The sequence below is a fragment of the Erinaceus europaeus genome, chromosome 1, assembly GCF_950295315.1.
Source record: "Erinaceus europaeus chromosome 1, mEriEur2.1, whole genome shotgun sequence".
In the NCBI taxonomy this organism is placed as follows: Eukaryota; Metazoa; Chordata; class Mammalia; order Eulipotyphla; family Erinaceidae; genus Erinaceus; species Erinaceus europaeus.
Genome location: NC_080162.1, coordinates 75,336,593 through 75,354,567, shown reverse-complemented (window position 1 = coordinate 75,354,567; position 17,975 = coordinate 75,336,593). Strand labels below are relative to the sequence as shown.

The 17,975-nt window shown below is 43.4% G+C and overlaps 1 protein-coding gene across 2 annotated transcripts in view; it reads right to left on the bottom strand.

Moving 5' to 3' along the window:
• KIF3B (kinesin family member 3B) overlaps positions 1–17,190 on the bottom strand; it is a 58,271-nt gene extending 41,081 nt beyond the window's left edge. For both annotated transcript variants that reach the window (XM_060188453.1, XM_060188457.1), the window contains exon 1: positions 17,072–17,190. The gene's annotated coding sequence lies outside the window, so the exon portion shown is untranslated. The remainder of the gene's footprint in view (positions 1–17,071) is intronic.
• Between the last annotated feature and the right edge of the window lie 785 nt (positions 17,191–17,975).

Genomic DNA, 17,975 nt, shown 5'->3' with positions numbered 1-17,975 from the left:
GAGTTGCTCTGATCTGCCTCTCTCTTTTTAATGAAATAATTTTTTAAAAATCTTTCAAACTACACTTGAAAGTACATATAAAAGCCACAGCATCTCCAACTGGCACAACTTATGAGGGCAATTCAACTATTAGTCCCCAAAATCTATTTCTCTGTCCAGTAATAAATAGTGTTACATTTAGATTTTTGGGACTAATAGTTGAATTGCATGCTACCTCATTAGTCACCTGCTGGCCCCTCAATGCCTTTATTTCTCCTTCCTCCACTTCATTCAATAACTTGTTTAGGAGAGAGAGAAGGGAAAGAGAACCAGAGCATCACTCTGGTACATGTGATACTGGGGATCAAACTCAGGAATTTTAGGCTTGAAAATCCAATGCTTAATCCACTGTGCCACATTCCAAGCAACAATGCCTTTACTTTTAATGCACATATTGGACTCACTATATATTAACATCAAAAGGGAATATCTAAGATGGAGACACTCTTTTGAAAAATTCAAATTATCAGGGGTCAGGTGGTGGTACACACAGTTGAGCACCCACATTACCATACTCAAGGGCCCAAGTTCGAGACTCCACTCTCCACTTGCATGGGGGAAGCTTCATGAGCAGTGAAACAGATCTGCAGGTGTTTATCTTTCTCCCTCTCTATCAATTTCTTTCTCCTCTCTCTCGATTTCTCTCTGTCCTATCAAAGTAAAATAAAATAGAAAGAAATGAAGGAAGGAAGGAAAGAAACAAGCAGGCCCCCAGGAGCAATAGAGTCATAGTGCCAGCACTGAGCCCCAGCCATAACCCTGGTGGAAATAAGTGTGTGTGTGTGTGTGTGTGTGTGTGTGTGTGTGTGTGTGTGTGTGTATAATTAAAAAAAATAAGTCCTAATTCTCATGATTTTTAGAAGACCCAAATGGCATGAAATTAAACTACATAAGGTTATGAACAGTATAACAACTGTTTCTAAAAAGCAAAACAAATGGAAAAAATTAGCAGTTGGGACTACTGCAATCCCTTAGACATTTTGAATTGTACAGTTCAATAGTATTAATTATATCCACATGTTTTTTTTTAACAGATTCCTGTGACTTTCTCATATTGCCAAACTGTAATCCTGTATCTCCAATCAACAATTTGTCATTACTCCCTCTCCCCAGCCCCTGGAAACCACCATTCTATTTTGTTTCCAAGACTTTGATTACTCCAGTTAGCTCATATAAATAGATTCATGTGTATCTCTTTTTTTTTAAAGATTTTATTTATTCATGAGAAATGATAGGAGAGAGAGAAAGAACCAGATGTCACTCTGGTACATGTGCTGCTGGGGATTGAATTTGGGACCTCCTGCTTGAGAGTCCAAAGCCTTATCCTTATCCACAGCGCCACCTCCCGGACCACTGGATCTTTCTATCACTGGCTAGAAGAAGAAGAACTGGCTTATTTCATTCTATCATTCTATCACTGGCTAGAAGAAGAAGAACTGGCTTATTTCATTCAGCATAATGTTCTCAAGATTCCTCCATTCTGTAACATGAATTTCTTCTTTTTCATGACTAAATAACATTCTATTGTATGACAGTCAAATGTCAATAACAGATAATATACACAACAGTGGTCCCCAATAGGTTACACTACATAGCCTAGGTAGTCAGTAGGTTATACAGCTGGATTTATACAGCTGGATTTGTGTAATCACTGAGGCACTTGCACAACAACAAAATTGCCTAACAACACATTTTTCTGAATGATCTAGGTCTATATATACTGCATTTTCTTTCTGGTTTTTAATGGCACCAGGGCCTTGTATGTGCACGATTCTCTTCAGCATTTTCATTGATGTGTGTGTGTGTGTGTGTGTGTGTGTGTGTGTGTGTGTGTGTGTGTGTGTGTGTATACGTCACCAGCGCCTTGCATATGTGAGAGCTGTTATTGTTGGATAGGACAGAGAGAAATCAAGAGAGAAGGGGGAGACAGAAAGGGGGAGAGAAAGACACACAGACACCTGCAGACCTGCTTCACCACCTGTGAAGCAACGCCCCCCCCCCCCCCCGCAGGTGGGGAGCTGGGGGCTGGAACCTGGATCCCTATGCCAGTCCTTGTATGCACATAGCTCAAAGGACAAGGATCCCAGTTCATGCCCCCACCTGCATGGGAGTCACTTCACAAGCAGTGAAGCAGGTCTGCAGGTGTATATCTTTCTCTCCCCCTCTCTGTCTTCTCCTCCTCTCTCAGTTTCTCTCTGTCCTATCCAACAACAGCAATAATAACAGCAACAATGGAAAAAAGATGGCCTCCAGGAGCCACTTTGAATTCAAAGAGCCCCAGTGATAATCCTGGAGGCAAAATAATAGTAGTAGTAGTAATATTATTATTATTATTAAATTAACTAGGGCTGGGGAGCCAACATAATGGCTATGCAAAAGACTTTAATGCCTAACGCTCCAAAGTCCCAGGTGCATTTCCCTCCACAACCATAAGCCAGAGCTGAGCACTGCTCTGGTCTCTCTGTGTGTATCTTTCTTTATCTCTCTCATTAAAATAAAACAAATATGGGCCAGGTGGTGGTGCACCTGGTTGAGCACACGTTATAATGAGTGAGGACCCAGGTTCGAGCCCCCAGTCCCTACCTGCAGGGGGAAAGCTTCACAAATGGTGAAGCAGTGCTGCAGGCATCTCTCTGTCTTTCATCCTCTCTATCCTTCCCTTCCCTCTCAATTTCTGACTGTCTCTATCCAATAAATAAATAAAGGTAATAATAAAATAAAATAAAATAAAACAAATATAAAAAGGGAAGTAGCGAGCAAGGAAGGAAAAAATGGCTGCTGGGAGTGGTGAATTCATCATGTAGGCACAGAGCCCCAGCAATAACTCTGATGGCAATAAAAAAAAAATTAAGGGAGGAGTGGTCTGAAATAGCAACTAACAAGATAAAAAAAAAAAGGAGGGGAAGAGAAAGAAAGAAGGAAGGAAATAAATGAAGGAAAAGAAGAAAGAAAAAAGGGGGAAAGGATACAATAAATATTGAAATTAAAACCCAGTCCTACCATTCCTACACCTGGCCTGGGCCTCCATGCAAGTTCCTTTATGTCTTGGAGCCCCTTCCCCAACTAGTTAGATTGGAGAGCCTCTAAGACCTTGCTCCTTGGGGTTGTGTGAGGATTAGATGAGGAGAAGAGAAGCAACATAGGGCCTGACCCAGAGGAGGCACTTTAGCATTGGTCCAATTTATAGAAGAAACAAACAAACAAACCTGAAACCCATACATGGAAGCAACAAGCCACACTGACAAAAGCAACAAGCCACACAAGTGACAAAATAAGCAGAAACTAAGTGTCCCTGTCTCCTAAGTTCAGAGCTTTCACACCAGCATGTACTGCATGAGTCATCTAATTGTCATTTGTTTGTTTGTTAATATTTGCTTTCTGGAGTCTCATAACTGCATGATTCCACCGCTACTAGAAGGGGAGATGAGAGAGACAAAAAGAGAGAGAGGGGAGAGAGACAATAACATTGCTCCACTGTTCATGAAGTTTCCCCTTGTCCAGTAAACAGTGAAGGCTTTAACCTGGGTGCTTAATGGAGAGTGTGCTCTACTGGATGAACTATCTCCCAGTCTATCTTGATAATTTATAGCACACCTATCTACCCCTGGAAACACAAGTTCACTTTCAAAAGAAACTTTATACCCTTACTATGGATGGATAATCAGTATCACTGTTGTAAATAGAAAGTAACTAAAATACAAGGACACACAACAATGTTACTAAACAGCTAGTTATAGTTTATATAATTACTAGACCTGGGTTTCTCAGAACCACATGGGAGCACCATGCAAGACAAGTTCTTTGGTGTCCCTCCTCTGTCTGTTTCTCCCTATCTTTATTTTGGTTGTTTTTGTCCTCTCTCTCTCTCTCTCTCTCTCTCTCTGTCTTTTCCTTCCTCTATTCTTGTGCCAACAGGGGGCTTGCTGGTGCTTTGTGCCTGTACAATTCCAGAACCTCCTGCAGACTAATGCTGCTTTTTTTTGTTTTTGTTTTTTTTTAATATTTATTTATTCCCTTTTGTTGCCCTTGTTGTTTTATTGCTTTAGTTATTGTTGTTATTGATGTCGTCGTTGTTGGATAGGACAGAGAGAAATGGAGAGAGGAAGGGAAGACAGAGGGGGAGAGAAAGACAGACATCTGCAGACCTGCTTCACCGCTTGTGAAGCGACTCCCCTGCAGGTGGAGAGCCGGGGGCTCAAACTGGGATCCTTAAGCTGGTCCTTGTGCTTTGTGCTGCCTGCGCTTAACCGCTGCTCTACCGCCCGGCTCCCTGCTTTTCCTTTTTTTCCCAGATAGGTGCTGAGACACAGAGGAGAGAGTATCAGAGGGAAAAAGAGACACACTTCAGCATTGTCCCACCACTCATCAAACTTTCCCTTTACATAGTGTTCCCATGTGATGCCAGGGGCTTGAACGTGGGTCCACACGCATAGTAAAGTGTGTGCTCTACTCAGTAAACTAGTTCTCATCCCCCACCTCTAATTTTAAAAAGACAATGAAGAAGAAGAAGGAGAAAAAAAGAAGAATGTGTTGAAAGAGGTGGAATTGCAGAGGTGTGAAGCCTTTATGGCCAAAAAAGAAACACTGCAACCAAAAAATTGTTATCCTAATGTGAATAAACACAAGAAAGAATTTTAAAAGTAGCAGCTAGGGAGGTGGTTCAGAGAACCTGCATGCATAAGGGCCTGGACTCAATCCCTGATACCACCTACACTGGATAATATGTGCTCCAGACCCCACTCCCTCCTCTCATGAAGTAAATAAATAAATCTTAAAGTATATATACAGAGTTTAAAAGGGAATCCTTCTCAACATGCCATGTTACATAATTTAGGAATGTTATGTTTAAATGTCACCTAAAACCTTCATGTTCTACCAGGCTTCACTCATTAGAATCTAAGCCCATCCAGATCACCTGGATCAGAAGCCTGTTTTCTCAAGATGCCTGATGATTAATGCGTGGGTGTCAATGGTAGAAAAGCTCTGCCTACAGTCTTGCTCTATAATACACAGTTCTCAAAACTAGTCAAGTAGAATTTCCTATAAATCGCAGACTTAATTTCAGTAATATGATGGGTTTAATACTTCCAGAAATTTCTTTTTTAAACTGTATTTCTTATTGGACAGAGACAGAAAGAAATTGAGAAGGGAAGGGGAGAGAGAGAGGGAGAGAGACAGAGAGAAACCAGTAGCCCTACTTCATTACTCATGAAACTTCCCCCCGCAGGTGGGGACTAGGGGCTTGAACCAGAGTCCTTGCACACTGTAATGTATCCACTTATCCAAGTACTATTACCATCGGGCCTCATTCAAAAAAAAAAAATCTGGCCTCATTTTTTAAAAAAAAAATAGTTTACGTACTTATTATTTATTGGATAGAAAGAGAGAAATTGAGAAGAAAGAGAAGAGAGAGAAAGAAAAAGAGGAAGAAGGGAGTCGGGCGGTAGCGTAGCGGGTTAAGTGCACGTGGCACAAAGGGCAAGGACCGGAATAAGGATCCCAGTTCGAGCCCTCCCCCCCCCCCGCTCCCCACCTGCAGGCGGTGAAGCAGGTCTGCAGCTGTCTATCTTTCTCTCCCCATCCCATCTCTGTCTTCCCCTCCTCTCTCCATTTCTCTCTGTCCTATCCAACAACAACAATAGCAATAACAACAACAATAATAACAACAATAAAACAAGGACAACAAAAGGGAATAAATAAATATTTTTTAAGAAAGAGCAAATGAGGAAGAGGAGGTCTAGCAGTAGCACAGAGGGTTAAGTGCACATGGAAAGCACAAAGGACCAGTGTAAGGATCCCGGTTCAAGCCCCCGGCTCCCCACTTGGAAGGGGGTCGCTTCACAGGCAGTGAAGCAGGTCTGCAGGTGTCTCTTTCTCTCACCCTATCTCCCCTCCTCTCTTGATTTCTCTGTCCTATCCAACAACATCAATGGCAACAATAACGACGAGGGCAACAAAATGGGAAAAAATAGCCTCCAGGAGCAGTGGATTCGTAGTGCAGGCACCGAGCCCCAGTGATAACGCTGAAGGCAACAAAAAAAAAAGAGGAAGAGAAAGAGAAAGGGGCACCTGCAGTATTGCTTCCAGTGCTCATGAAGCTTTCCCCCTGTAGGTGGGGACTGTTGGCTTGAACCCTGGTCTTTGTACATTGTAACAAGTGCACTCAGCCATGTGTGCCACTGCCTGGCCCCAAAATTTCTTTCCAAAAGTTTATCAGAAGTATCATGTCAGGGCTGGGGGAACAACAGCATAGTGATTATGCAAAAAGACTTTCATGCTTGAAGCTCCAGGGTCCCAGATTTAATCCATGGCACCACCTTAAGTCACAGCTGAACAGTGCTCTGGGCGGGGGTGGGGGGACAGGTGGTGGCGCACATGTTGCAGTGTTCAAGATCCTCATTTGGAGCCTCTGGTCCCCACCTGCAGGGGGACAGCTTTGCAAGTGGTGACACAGTGTTGCAGGTGTCTCTGTCTATCACCCCCTTCCCTCTTGATTTCTGGCTGTCTCTACCCAATAAATAAAGAAGAAAAAAAAGCTAAAACAAAAGAATACTTAAAAAAAAAACAGTGCTTTGGTAAAAAATAAATGTAAAAACAAACAAATAAATGAATGAAAAAGTCAGTGCAGGAAAGTGGCTCAGTGTTAGAGATCAGGACTTTTAAACCCCAGGTCCCACGTTCAATCCATATTTGCCAGAGCCGAGTAGTGCTCTAGTCTCTCATAAAAAAATAAATAAAATCTGGGCAGGGAAGCACAATGGTTGTGCAAACAGACTCTCGTGCCTGAGGCTCCAAAGTCCCAGGTTCAATCCCCTGCACCACTATAGGCCAGAGCTGAGCAGTGCTCTGGTGTTTCTCTCTGTGTCTCTATTTGCATCTCTCAAAATAAAATAAGAAAACTAAAAAATCCTGAAGAAAAAAGCCCACCGCTCAATCGCATAATGATATGCTTGATCTCACAGCTCATATAGAGTACAAGCTCATAATGTAGATAGGGCATTTCTACTTAAATTTGCCAGCAAACAGTTTGTTCTAAGAATGAAAGCTTTAAATGTTAAAGGTCTATGTTCTGAATCCTATTCAAGGGGAATTCTGAATCAAAGAAAAATGAATTAAAATACTGAGGCAGCCCAGTGGATAGTGCTGAATTCTCAAGCATGAGGTCTGAGTTTAAGCCCAGGCATTGCATGCACCAGAGTGATGCTCTGGTTTTCTCTCTACTTTCCTCTCATATAAATAATCCAGGGGGTTGTGCAGTGGCCCACCCGGTTAAGCCTAAATAGTGGTCTGGGAGGTGGCGCAGTGGATAAAACGTTGGTCTTTCAAGCATGAGGTCCTGAGTTCAGTCCCCGGCAGCACATGTACCAGAGTGATGTCTGGTTCTTTTTCTCCTATCTTTCTCATTAATAAATAAATAAAATCTTTTAAAATAATAATTTTTAAAAGGTTTTATTTACTTATCTATTAATGAGAAAGAGAAAGGGAGAGAAAACCAGAACATCACTCAGGCATGTGTGGTGCTGGGACAAAACTTGGGACCTTACACTTTTTTTTTTGCCTCCAAGATTATTGCTGGGACTTGGTGCCTGCACTACGAATCCATTGCTCTTGGCGGCCACCTTTTTCCATGTTGTTATTGCTGCTGGTGCTGTTGTTGGCTAGGACAGAAAGAAATCGAGAGGGAGGACAGGAAGACAGAGAAGGGGAGAGAAAGATAAGACACCTGCTTCACCACTTGTGAAGTGACTCCCTTGCAGGTGGGGAGCTCGAACTGGGATCCTTATGCCAGTTTGCCCTATACACTATGTGCACTTAACCTGGTGTGATACCAGTTGACCCCCAAGAAATCTTTTTTACAGTGAGGAAAAACTCTATTTTAAATTGCTAGTAATTGAAATAAGAAGGGAAAATACTAATATATTTCTTAGGCTAGAATCTCCCTTGTTAGGCAGCTCTTGCAAAACCAGTAACTATCTTTTGTAGTTATCTTAAGTAATTTGAATTGAGGTTTTATCTAACCTACATGGAGTCTTTTATGACTTATCAGATAGACTTTTCCTTTCTTCCCTCAGGCTAATGAAATGTGTTGTAAAGTAATGACTACCGCAATCTGCTAAACTGCAGGATTGTGCTTTTAGTTTCTGTTTATGTCATCCTCAGAAGTTGAAAAGCAAGCACTCTCAGCGAAACCACTGCTGACGGTGATATGAAGGACCTCAGAGTAACTGTGCTAATTCTCAAGTCTCTAATAGTGTTACAATTTCTTTTTTTTTATTTATTTCTTTATTGGGGATTAATGTTTTACATTTGACAGGAAATATAATAGTTTGTACATGCATAACATTTCTCAGCTTTCCACGTAATAATACAACGCCCACTAGGTCCTCTGTCATCCTTTTTGGACCTGTACTCTCCCGTTACAATTTCTATTTCACCTAGATCCACTTCTGAAATGTTATGCTCAAGTATGACAAAATGCAAGTGATAAATAAATCTTGCCAAAAACTTTAAAAATAAAACTGCACCCATCACAATTATACTGTACACCATAATTTAAACAAATCAGCATGCTAAAAATAGATCTGCTATGTGTGAAGAGTTCAATGTCTGCAATCACTGTGACAAAGTGAGAAGACAGAATGTGTCACCATGATTAACTGAGTCTAAACATGAATATCTCAGACTGCAGTGCAGATGTGTGACACTGATAAGATGAGCTGATTTTAATGCTCTCTCATTGCCAAGAAATATGCTCTGAAAGTCTCTTCCGAGAAAGTGGGGAAGAAGACCAGTATGCAGTCACCAAGGAAGAAGAAAAAAAATCACCTATTCTCAGCTCAGTTTTTCACACAGGGTCAGAAAGGCTTTCGAAGACTGCCCCATGTCTTACTTTCCATATATAGAGAATTAGGGCCAGAGAGGTTGGATTTTTTTTTTTAATTTTGACTAAACCATAGGATATGAGGGGTACAATTCCATATAATTCCCACTACCAGAGGTTGATTTCTTGCCCCAGGTCACGAGTGGTAGAACTGATAACAGAATTCACACCTTGGGGCCAAGTGGTGGTGCACTGGGTTAAGTGCATGTATCACTAAGCATAAGGACCCAGGTTCAAGCCCCTGGTCCCCACCGCAGGGGGAAAGCTTCACGAGTGGTGAAACAGGGCTGCAGGTGGCTCTCTGTCATTCTCCCATTCCATCTCCCCTCCCTCTCAATTTCTCTTTGTTCTATCAAATAAAATAAAGTTTAAATAGAATACACACCTCTATCCAAATCCCACAGGCTTTTAGACCAAATTTTCTTGTGAGGCATTGGCTTTGACCTAGAAATCTTAAGAATCCAGGGAATTAAGAAGTTGAAAAGAAAATAATGAGCCCACTGGGCAGAGTAAACTGAAGCACTACAAAACCAAGCTTTTTGTAATTAGTCAGTAGTGATAAGACAATAAGCACTCTTGTCCGGGCAGTGGTGCAGTAGATAAAGCATCATACTCTCAAGCATCAGGTCCTGAGTTCAATCCCCGGCAGCACATGTACCAGAGTGATGTCTGGCTCTTTCTCTCTCCTCCTATGATTCTTATTAATAAATAAATAAAACCTCAAAAAAAAAAAAAGACAATAGCCACTCTTGTCTGTCTCCCCATCCCCCTTTATTTTTCTTCACCAAAATCAAGACACAGTATAGGGCTGAATGACTTAGTCTACAAGTCCTAAACGTTTTTTTAAAATATTTATTAATTTATTTTCCTTTTTGTTGCCCTTATTGTTTTATTGTTGTAGTTATTATTGTTGTTGTTGTTGATGGATAGGACAGAGAGAAATGGAGAGAGGAGGGGAAGACAGAGAGGGGGAGAGAAAGATAGACACCTGAAGACCTGCTTCACCGCTTGTGAAGCGACTCCCCTGCAGGTGGGGAGCCAGGGGTTCGAACCAGGATCCTTATGCCTGTCCTTGGCTTTGCACCATGTGCACTTAACCCATTGAGCTACCGCCCGACCCACCCCCCCACTTTTTTTTCAAGGCTTCTCTTTACTTATTTTTTTATTTGTTTATATGTTTGTTTTGAGCCTGGGACCTGGGAGCCTCAAGCATGAGAGTCTATTTGAGTAACCATTATGCAATCTCCCCCACCACTAAGTTTTTGTTGTTGTTTTCAGTTTTTTCCAATCTGGCTTATGGTGGTACAAAAGACTGAACCCAGGACTTTGTAGCACCAGCCACAGAATCTCTTTGCATAACCATTATGCTATCTCCCCTGCCCCCCCCCTTTTTTTTTAGCAGTTTCAGCTCTACCCCTCCCAAAAAAAAAAAGTGTGAGAAGCAGCCTATCATAGAAGTTGGGTAACAGTTTGTTGGCCATCAGTCAAAGATATCCCCCTGGCTTCTTCAAACACTTTTTCTAAAACATCCATTCTTTTAATTTATTTATTTTCCCTTTTGTTGCCTTTGTTGTCTTTTTATTGTTGTTGTTACTGATGTCGTCATTGTTGGATAGGACAGAGAGTAATGGAGAGAGGAGAGGAAGACAGAGAGGGGGAGAGAAAGATAGACACCTGCAGACCTGCTTCACTGCTTGTTAAGTGACTCCCCTGCAGGTGGGGAGCCTGGGGCTCCAACCTGGATCCTTACGCTGGTCCTTGCACTTTGCACCATGTGCACTTATAACCCGCTGCACTACCACCCAACTCCCTGAAACACTCTTTAAAAATACTTTTCTTCATCAGGATTTAAAATCAGTTAGCCAGGTATGGAAGAGAAAGGTGTCTGACAACAGGGCTAGATGCCCACCTGTGTGGGCATCAAACAAAGTACAAAACAAAGTAGTTTCCACCACAGTGGTAGAAAGATCAAAGGGTCTGGAGTAAGCAGATCTGGGGGCTTTTCTGTGCCTCTACTTTCCTCTCCTGACAACCATTTATACAGTTGCTATGAGGAATAAATGAGATATGTGTGAGGTACTCATGAAAATGGTTGGGCTCAATATATGTTATTGTTGTTTTGATAACATGATCATTGACAAGTTCTAGTTTGGCTACTTATTACCAAATGAGTACATTTCAACCTTTAACGTTCATAAGAAACATCCAGAGTTCTTGGTAAAATGTAGGCTGGTATTTTCGATTTTGGCTTAGATTCTGCATTTCTAGCAATTGCTACTAGAGGACTGTGTGATAGGATCATAAATTTTATTTCTAATAACCAGGGAAGAAGATGACACAGTAAGGCAATTTTTTCACTCTGGATGAAAAATTTAAAAGTCCAGCACCTTGATTTCAGTTTAAGTGTCTTAGGAAGACAGGATACTTACCTGGAAAGAAATCAAGAAAGGTTACAGATAAGGAACATACACAAATATATTCATACAGGGAACAGTTTCCTCTGTCACACAGGACACACTTTGAGCAACAAGGATCTAACTATCAGACCAGCACCTAACAGGTGCTTAGTACTACTGACAAACTCTCTGCATCTTGATAGTCCACCTTTGTACTGGGGGTACTATATATTCCACATGATCCCAACTGACTGGACACTGGTAAATGGGAATGCACAGGGATGAGCACTTCAAACTGAAAATAAAGCTATATAAGTGGCAGTGATAAGATTACTAGGCTTCTCCACAGTACTGAATTTACAACATTGTAAAGCCTAAAAGTATAAGTGTAATTATTAGCATATATGAGAATAATGCTTGAATTCTCTTGCTAGAGCTAGTATCCTCCATTCAATGATCCTCTAGGAATTCTGACATAATATATTAACTTTTCAAGGGATTCCCAAATCAAAAGCTCTGAAACTTTAGCCATGTCATTTCACGGCCAGAGGAAGAGCCACTTTGGCAGGAAGAGCATGGTAGTTTGAGGCACTGAGAGCAACCTTCTCCAGGGAGTCCATTCTCTCTTCGAAGCTGGCAACTTCCTTTTGATCTTCATCAGCCAAGATATCAAGTCAGAACAGCAATGCCAATAGCACAAGGCACATGGGCACTACCCTGGCAAAACCCACACCTGCTATTGCACAAGTTGGCAAAAAGCCACAGTATGAGGAAAGCAGTCCTTCTGGCTGTCCAAGCTCTACATAGCTATACCTAGCAGTCTTAACTGTAGTGTAATATAGGGTTTCCTGCCCCAGAGACTTTAAGATATGATGTTTGTATCTTGTCTCTCTCCTCCAAGGGGCTCAGAGTGAACTATAGCTAATTCTTCCCTACAGGGCACCTTACCAAAAACTTATCATCAGCAGTAGATAAGTAGATAAGTATATACCAACATATACTTTTTTGTCCCTTAATATTTTATCACAAAATTTTTAAAAATATTTTTTATTTATTATTAATGAGAGATACACAGAGAGGCACACAGACAGGCACACACACCAGAGCACTGCTCAGCTCTGGCTCATGGTGGTACTGGGGATTGAACGTAGGACTTCAGAGTCTCAAGCATGAAAGCCTTTTGCATAACCATTACACTATCTCCCCAGCCCCAAACATATACTTTATTACTCAGCTCTAAATATCTGGAGTCACCCTTGATTCCTTTAGTTCCTGTCCCCAAAGGTTCCACTATCCTACTGGCTCTACCTCTAAAATACATCTCCAATCTCACATCTTTTATCATCTCCATTGCCAACTACCCTACTGATCTAGAAGGTTACCATTATCTTTTAAATGTCATCCTAGGGAGTCCGGTGGTAGCCCAGCAGGTTAAGCGCAGGTGGCGCAAAGCGCAAGGCCCTGCTTAAGGATCCCGGTTCCAGCCCCTGGCTCCCCACCTGCAGGGGAGTCACTTCACAGGCGGTGAAGCAGGTCTGCAGGTGTCTATCTTTCTCTCCCCCTCTCTGTCTTCCCCTCCTCTCTCCATTTCTCTCTGTCCTATCCAACAGCAACGAGAGCAATAACAACAACAATAATAACTACAACAATAAAACAACAAGGGCAACAAAAGGGGATAAATAAATGTTTTAAAAATAAATACAAAAAAATAAATGTCATCCTAATAGTGGCTGACATTCTTTTCTTAATATCATCATTATTGCTATTACTTAATTTTTGCCACCAGGGTTACCACTAGGGCTTGATGCCGAATGATGAATCACTACTCAGGGACCACTCCTCCACCACACCCTTCCCCCCACTTTGTTTTATTAGTTAGGGATAGAGAGAAATTGAGAGGAAAAGGGAAACTAAAGGGAGAGAGAGAGAGACATCTGAAGCACTGCTTCACTCATGAAGTGTCTCCCCCTGCAGGTGGTCCCGATCTAATATATTTTAATCACTTTGATCTTTCTATGACCAGTGAATTTTAGGTGGGTATAAGGATGACAGACAGGAAAACCAGCAAGATAGTTTACTCAGGAGTGTGCCTGTTTTACCATGCACATGACCTAGGTCAAGCCAGCCTCTACCATGTGGTGAAACCCCTGTGATGACAAAAAAAAGGGGGGGTGAGGGGGGGACTGGGCAACACGTGGCTCACCAGATAGATCTCACTCACTACCATGTGCAAACATGGGGTCCAAAGTCCTGGGCCACAACATGGGAGTGCCTGAGGGGGGGGAGCTTCCCAAGCAATGGAGTAGTACTGGGTGTTTCTCCTCTTTCTCTCCCCTTTCCACCTCTCTTTGTTTTTTACCCTGTATCCAGAGAGGGATGGGGAACCATATTTCTGCCAAGGGCCACCTGGACACTTATAACATTATTCATATACAAAACTATCAACTTAAAAAGTAGCACTTAATGTGCTATGAAAAAAGCTAGGTATATTGAAATTTGAGTCCTGCTTGCTTTTGCCTTGGTAATGCCAGACCAAATGATTTCACAGGCTGTATATGGCCCATGGGCCAGATGTTCCCCACCCCGGATCTAGAGAAAAGGGAAAAAATATCTGCCAGGAGCAGTGAAGTTAGGCAGGCACCAAACCCCAATGGTAAACCTGGTGGCAAAAAAATTAATAGCAATAATGGTAACAATAAAAAAAACCAGATCATGTCCCTTCCCTTCTTAAAGTCTTCACTGGCTTCCTTATGTGTTTAGAATGAAATTTCCACTCCCCATTCTACCCTACAAGTCCCTGTAAGATCTGAGGACTCGGACCTTTCCATTCTCCCTGCCTTTCTCTCGGACTCACCTGCTCCAACCACTCTGAGAACTTCTTTGTTTTGTTTTTAATATTTATTTATTTATTCCCTTTTGTTGCCCTTGTTGTTTTATTGTTGTAGTTATTATTGTTGTCGTCATTGTTAGATAGGACAGAGAGAAATGAAGAGAGGGGAAGACTGAGAGGGGGAGAGAAAGATAGACTATTGCAGACCTGCTTCACCACCTGTGAAGTGACTCCCCTGCAGGTGGGGAGCCGGGGGCTCGCACTGGGATCCTTACCCTGGTCCTTGCACTCTGTGCCACCTGCGCTTAACCCGCTGCGCTACTGCCCGACTCCCAGGAACTTGCAGTTCCCAGAAATACCCAAGTTTATCCCTACCGCAGTCTTTCCTTCTGCCATGTTTTCAAATGATTGGCCTCTTACTGGCAGTAAATCTCAGGAATAATCTTCCTTTCTTGTTTGTTTTCTTGCTTGCTTTCTCTATTATGGGAAGACTGCTCACTAGCTCTGGCTTGTGGTGGTGCTGGGGATTGAAGCTGGGACCTCAGAGTCTCTGGTATAAAAATCAATTTGCCTATCTATTATGGTATCTCCCAGGCCCAACATGTTACCACTTTAGGCTTTTTTTCTTAAGGCCTTATACTGGTCCTTGCGCTTGGCGCCACCTGCGCTTAACCCACTGTGCTACTGCCGACTCCCCTTAACACATTATATTAATAGATGTTTACAAGTATATGGTCTGGAAGCACTTTTTCAGGTGTGTTATCTCATTAACATTTACATAGACTTTGCCAGAGGCAGGTTGTGGTGTTATGTCAGACGAGGAAACTGAGACTCAAGAAAAGTGAATGGCTTGCCTAAGAATCTTATACCTATTAAATGGATCCCGGTTCCAGCCCCGGCTCCCCACCTGCAGGGGAGTTGCTTCACAAGCCGTGAAGCAGGTCTGCAGGTGTCTGTCTTTCTCTCCCCCACTCTGTCTTCCCCTCCTCTGTCCATTTCTCTCTGTCCTATACAACAACGACAACATCAGTAACAATAGTAACTGCAACAATAAAATACAAGGGGAATAAACCAATATTTAAAAAAAAAAACTTAAAAAAAATATGTGTTAAGCACTTTCAAAAAGACATAAAGGTGTCCTTTTGCTTCTGAATGAACCAAAAAGGCCCAAATAGGAAATAAACCCTGAAGGGGGCCAGGCGGTGGTTCACCCTGTTGAACGCACAAATTACAATGCACAAGAACATGGGTTCAAGTCCTTGGTCCCTACCTGTAGGGCGGGAGAGCTTCACAAGTGGTGAAGCAGTGCTGCAAGTGTCTTTCTTTCTCATTCTCTTTCTAAATTTTTTTTGTGTGTGCCTCCAAAGTTATTGCTGGGGCTCGATGCCTGCACTATGAATCCACTGCTCCTAGAGGCTATTTTTCCCCCTTTTGTTGCCCTTGTTGTTTATTATTGTTGTTGTTGTTATTGATGTCGTTGTTGTTGGATAGGATAGAGAGAAATGGAGAGAGAAGGGGAAGACAGAGAGGGGGAAAGAAAAATAGACACCTGCAGTCCTGCGTCACCGCCAGTGAAGTGAACCCTCTGCAGGTGGGGAGCCAGGGGCTCAAACCGGGATAGCTGTGCCGGTCCCTGCGCTTCACACTACCTGCGCTTAACCCGCTGCTACCATTTGACTCCCTAAATAATTTAAATGAAAGAAAATAAGACTGGGAGTCGGGCGGTAGCGCAGCGGGTTACACGCAGGTGGCGCAAAGCGCAAGGACCAACCTAAGGATTCCGGTTCAAGCCCCCGCCTCCCCACCTGCAGGGGATTCGCTTCACAAGCGGTGAAGCAGGTCTGCAGGTGTCTTTCTCTCCCCCTGTCTTCCCCTCTTCTCTCCATTTCTCTCTGTCCTATCCAACAATGACAACAATAATAACTACAACAATAAAACAAAAAGGGCAACAAAAGGGAATAAATAAATATTTTTACAAGAGAGAGAGAGAAATAAGAAGACTATAATTGCAGCCATCCGCAAGGACTCCTTGTCAGCGTTCCTTGCCAGGCCTGTGTGTAGAAGTCCATAACCCCTCCCATATCTAAGAGCAAAATGGAGAAATAAAGGGGAGAGGGTGCCAGCAGTGGGCGGAATACCCACATGAACTGATGTCTACACCCCTAAATTCCACACCACTCCAAGCCGTCTCCTCTTGGAAGCCAAACCACCTCACATGCCTCACAATAGCTTGTTAAACCCTTACTATGTTCCAAGCTACTTGACAAAGCTACTGTCTCATTGGATTCCCACCATAATTTATCAATGCATCTCACTGAGAGAGAAGGCTAAAAGATTAACTTGTCCAACGGCACAATCACTAAAGTGCATATGCAGAAGCTCAAACTCCAACTTCAAAATGGTCTCTGGGCCCCCCCTATGCCCGGATGCCCTAAAAAAGCTCTCCTCCCCCGTTTCAGGCAACACACACACACACACACACACACACACACACACACACACACACACGTTCTCGCCTTAGCCAGTCAGAGCAGCGAATGTTTGCAGCCTCTTGGAAGAGGAGGTGAAGGGACTTGCCCAAGGTCACACAGTGGGCCAGGGGCAGCAGTGAGGTTTGGACCTCAGGCTTCAGCTTCCTGGGTCCCCTCCAGAGCCCGGACCCTAAGCACAGCGCAGACGCTTCCTGCGGACCCCACCCCCACCCCCCCGGGGCCAGGTCTGCGGGTCGGCTCGCACCTCAGTCTAGGAAAGGACGGCGAGGCCGCCCGGGAGCCCGAGGATGCCCAGGAGGCAGGGCAGAGGATGCTCCCGCTCGCCAGCAGCACAGCCAGGCAGCGAAGGTGACGGGAGAGGCCTGCAGGAGACGCCAGACGGCGGGAGAGGTCGGTCCCTCCCCGCGGGCCGCCCTGTCCCTCCGCGACTCACCTGCGGCCGGGGCCGAAAGCGGGCGGCCGCAGCGGCGGCGGCGGCAGCAGCGGCGGCGATGAGTCCCAGGCTCAGCCATTCCCCGCTGTCCCGGATGGGGAGAGACTGCAGCTGCTCACTTCCTTAGCAACCGGGCTCGGCTACCCACTTCCTTAGCAACCAGAGTCCAATTTCAATAACTTTATTGAGACTCGGGCGACGGACAGGGAGAGTTGGCAACGTGTGTCAACCAGGTAGCAGCGCTTACTTGGTAGCTGCTCCACACACCTGTCATCCACCTAAGAGGTGTTAAGGGAACGTTCCGCTCTCTAGTGTCTCGTGTCTCAGTTTCCCTCTCAGTAAAATAGAATGCACTGCCGTGGTCTGGGCATGTGATTTCAGTTGCTTTATTTAACATTCATTTTTTGGTTTGCTATTCAAATTGTTAATAGAGATAGCGCCCATTTAAGTTCATCCGTCCACTCAGGTTAAGAAGCTGGTCATCGTCCTTGTCTGCTCTCTCCTTCACTACTCACATCCAATCAGTCGCCCCACCCCTTAATCTACCTCTTAAGTATTTCTCCTGTTTATCCAGCTTCATCTTCAATGTCACTATCCCAGGCCAGATCCAATCCCTTTTACCTATAGCCTATCTACAATACCTGGCCTCTGTTGTCCAGGACTACCTTGCCAATTCATTTTTTTACAAGGTGGCCAGAATGATCATTTCAGAACAAAGCATCATGTCACTCTTCTGACTTAACATTATTTGAGTCCCACTGTTCTTAGAATTAAATCCAAAGCCCCCACTCTCTCCTACAGAGTCTCTTAAACCACAGTGATCTAAAAGATCTGGATCGATTCCCTAATATGAACTCATGCCTGCTGTTCCTTATTAAACAGAAACTCCATGAGGAGAGGGTCT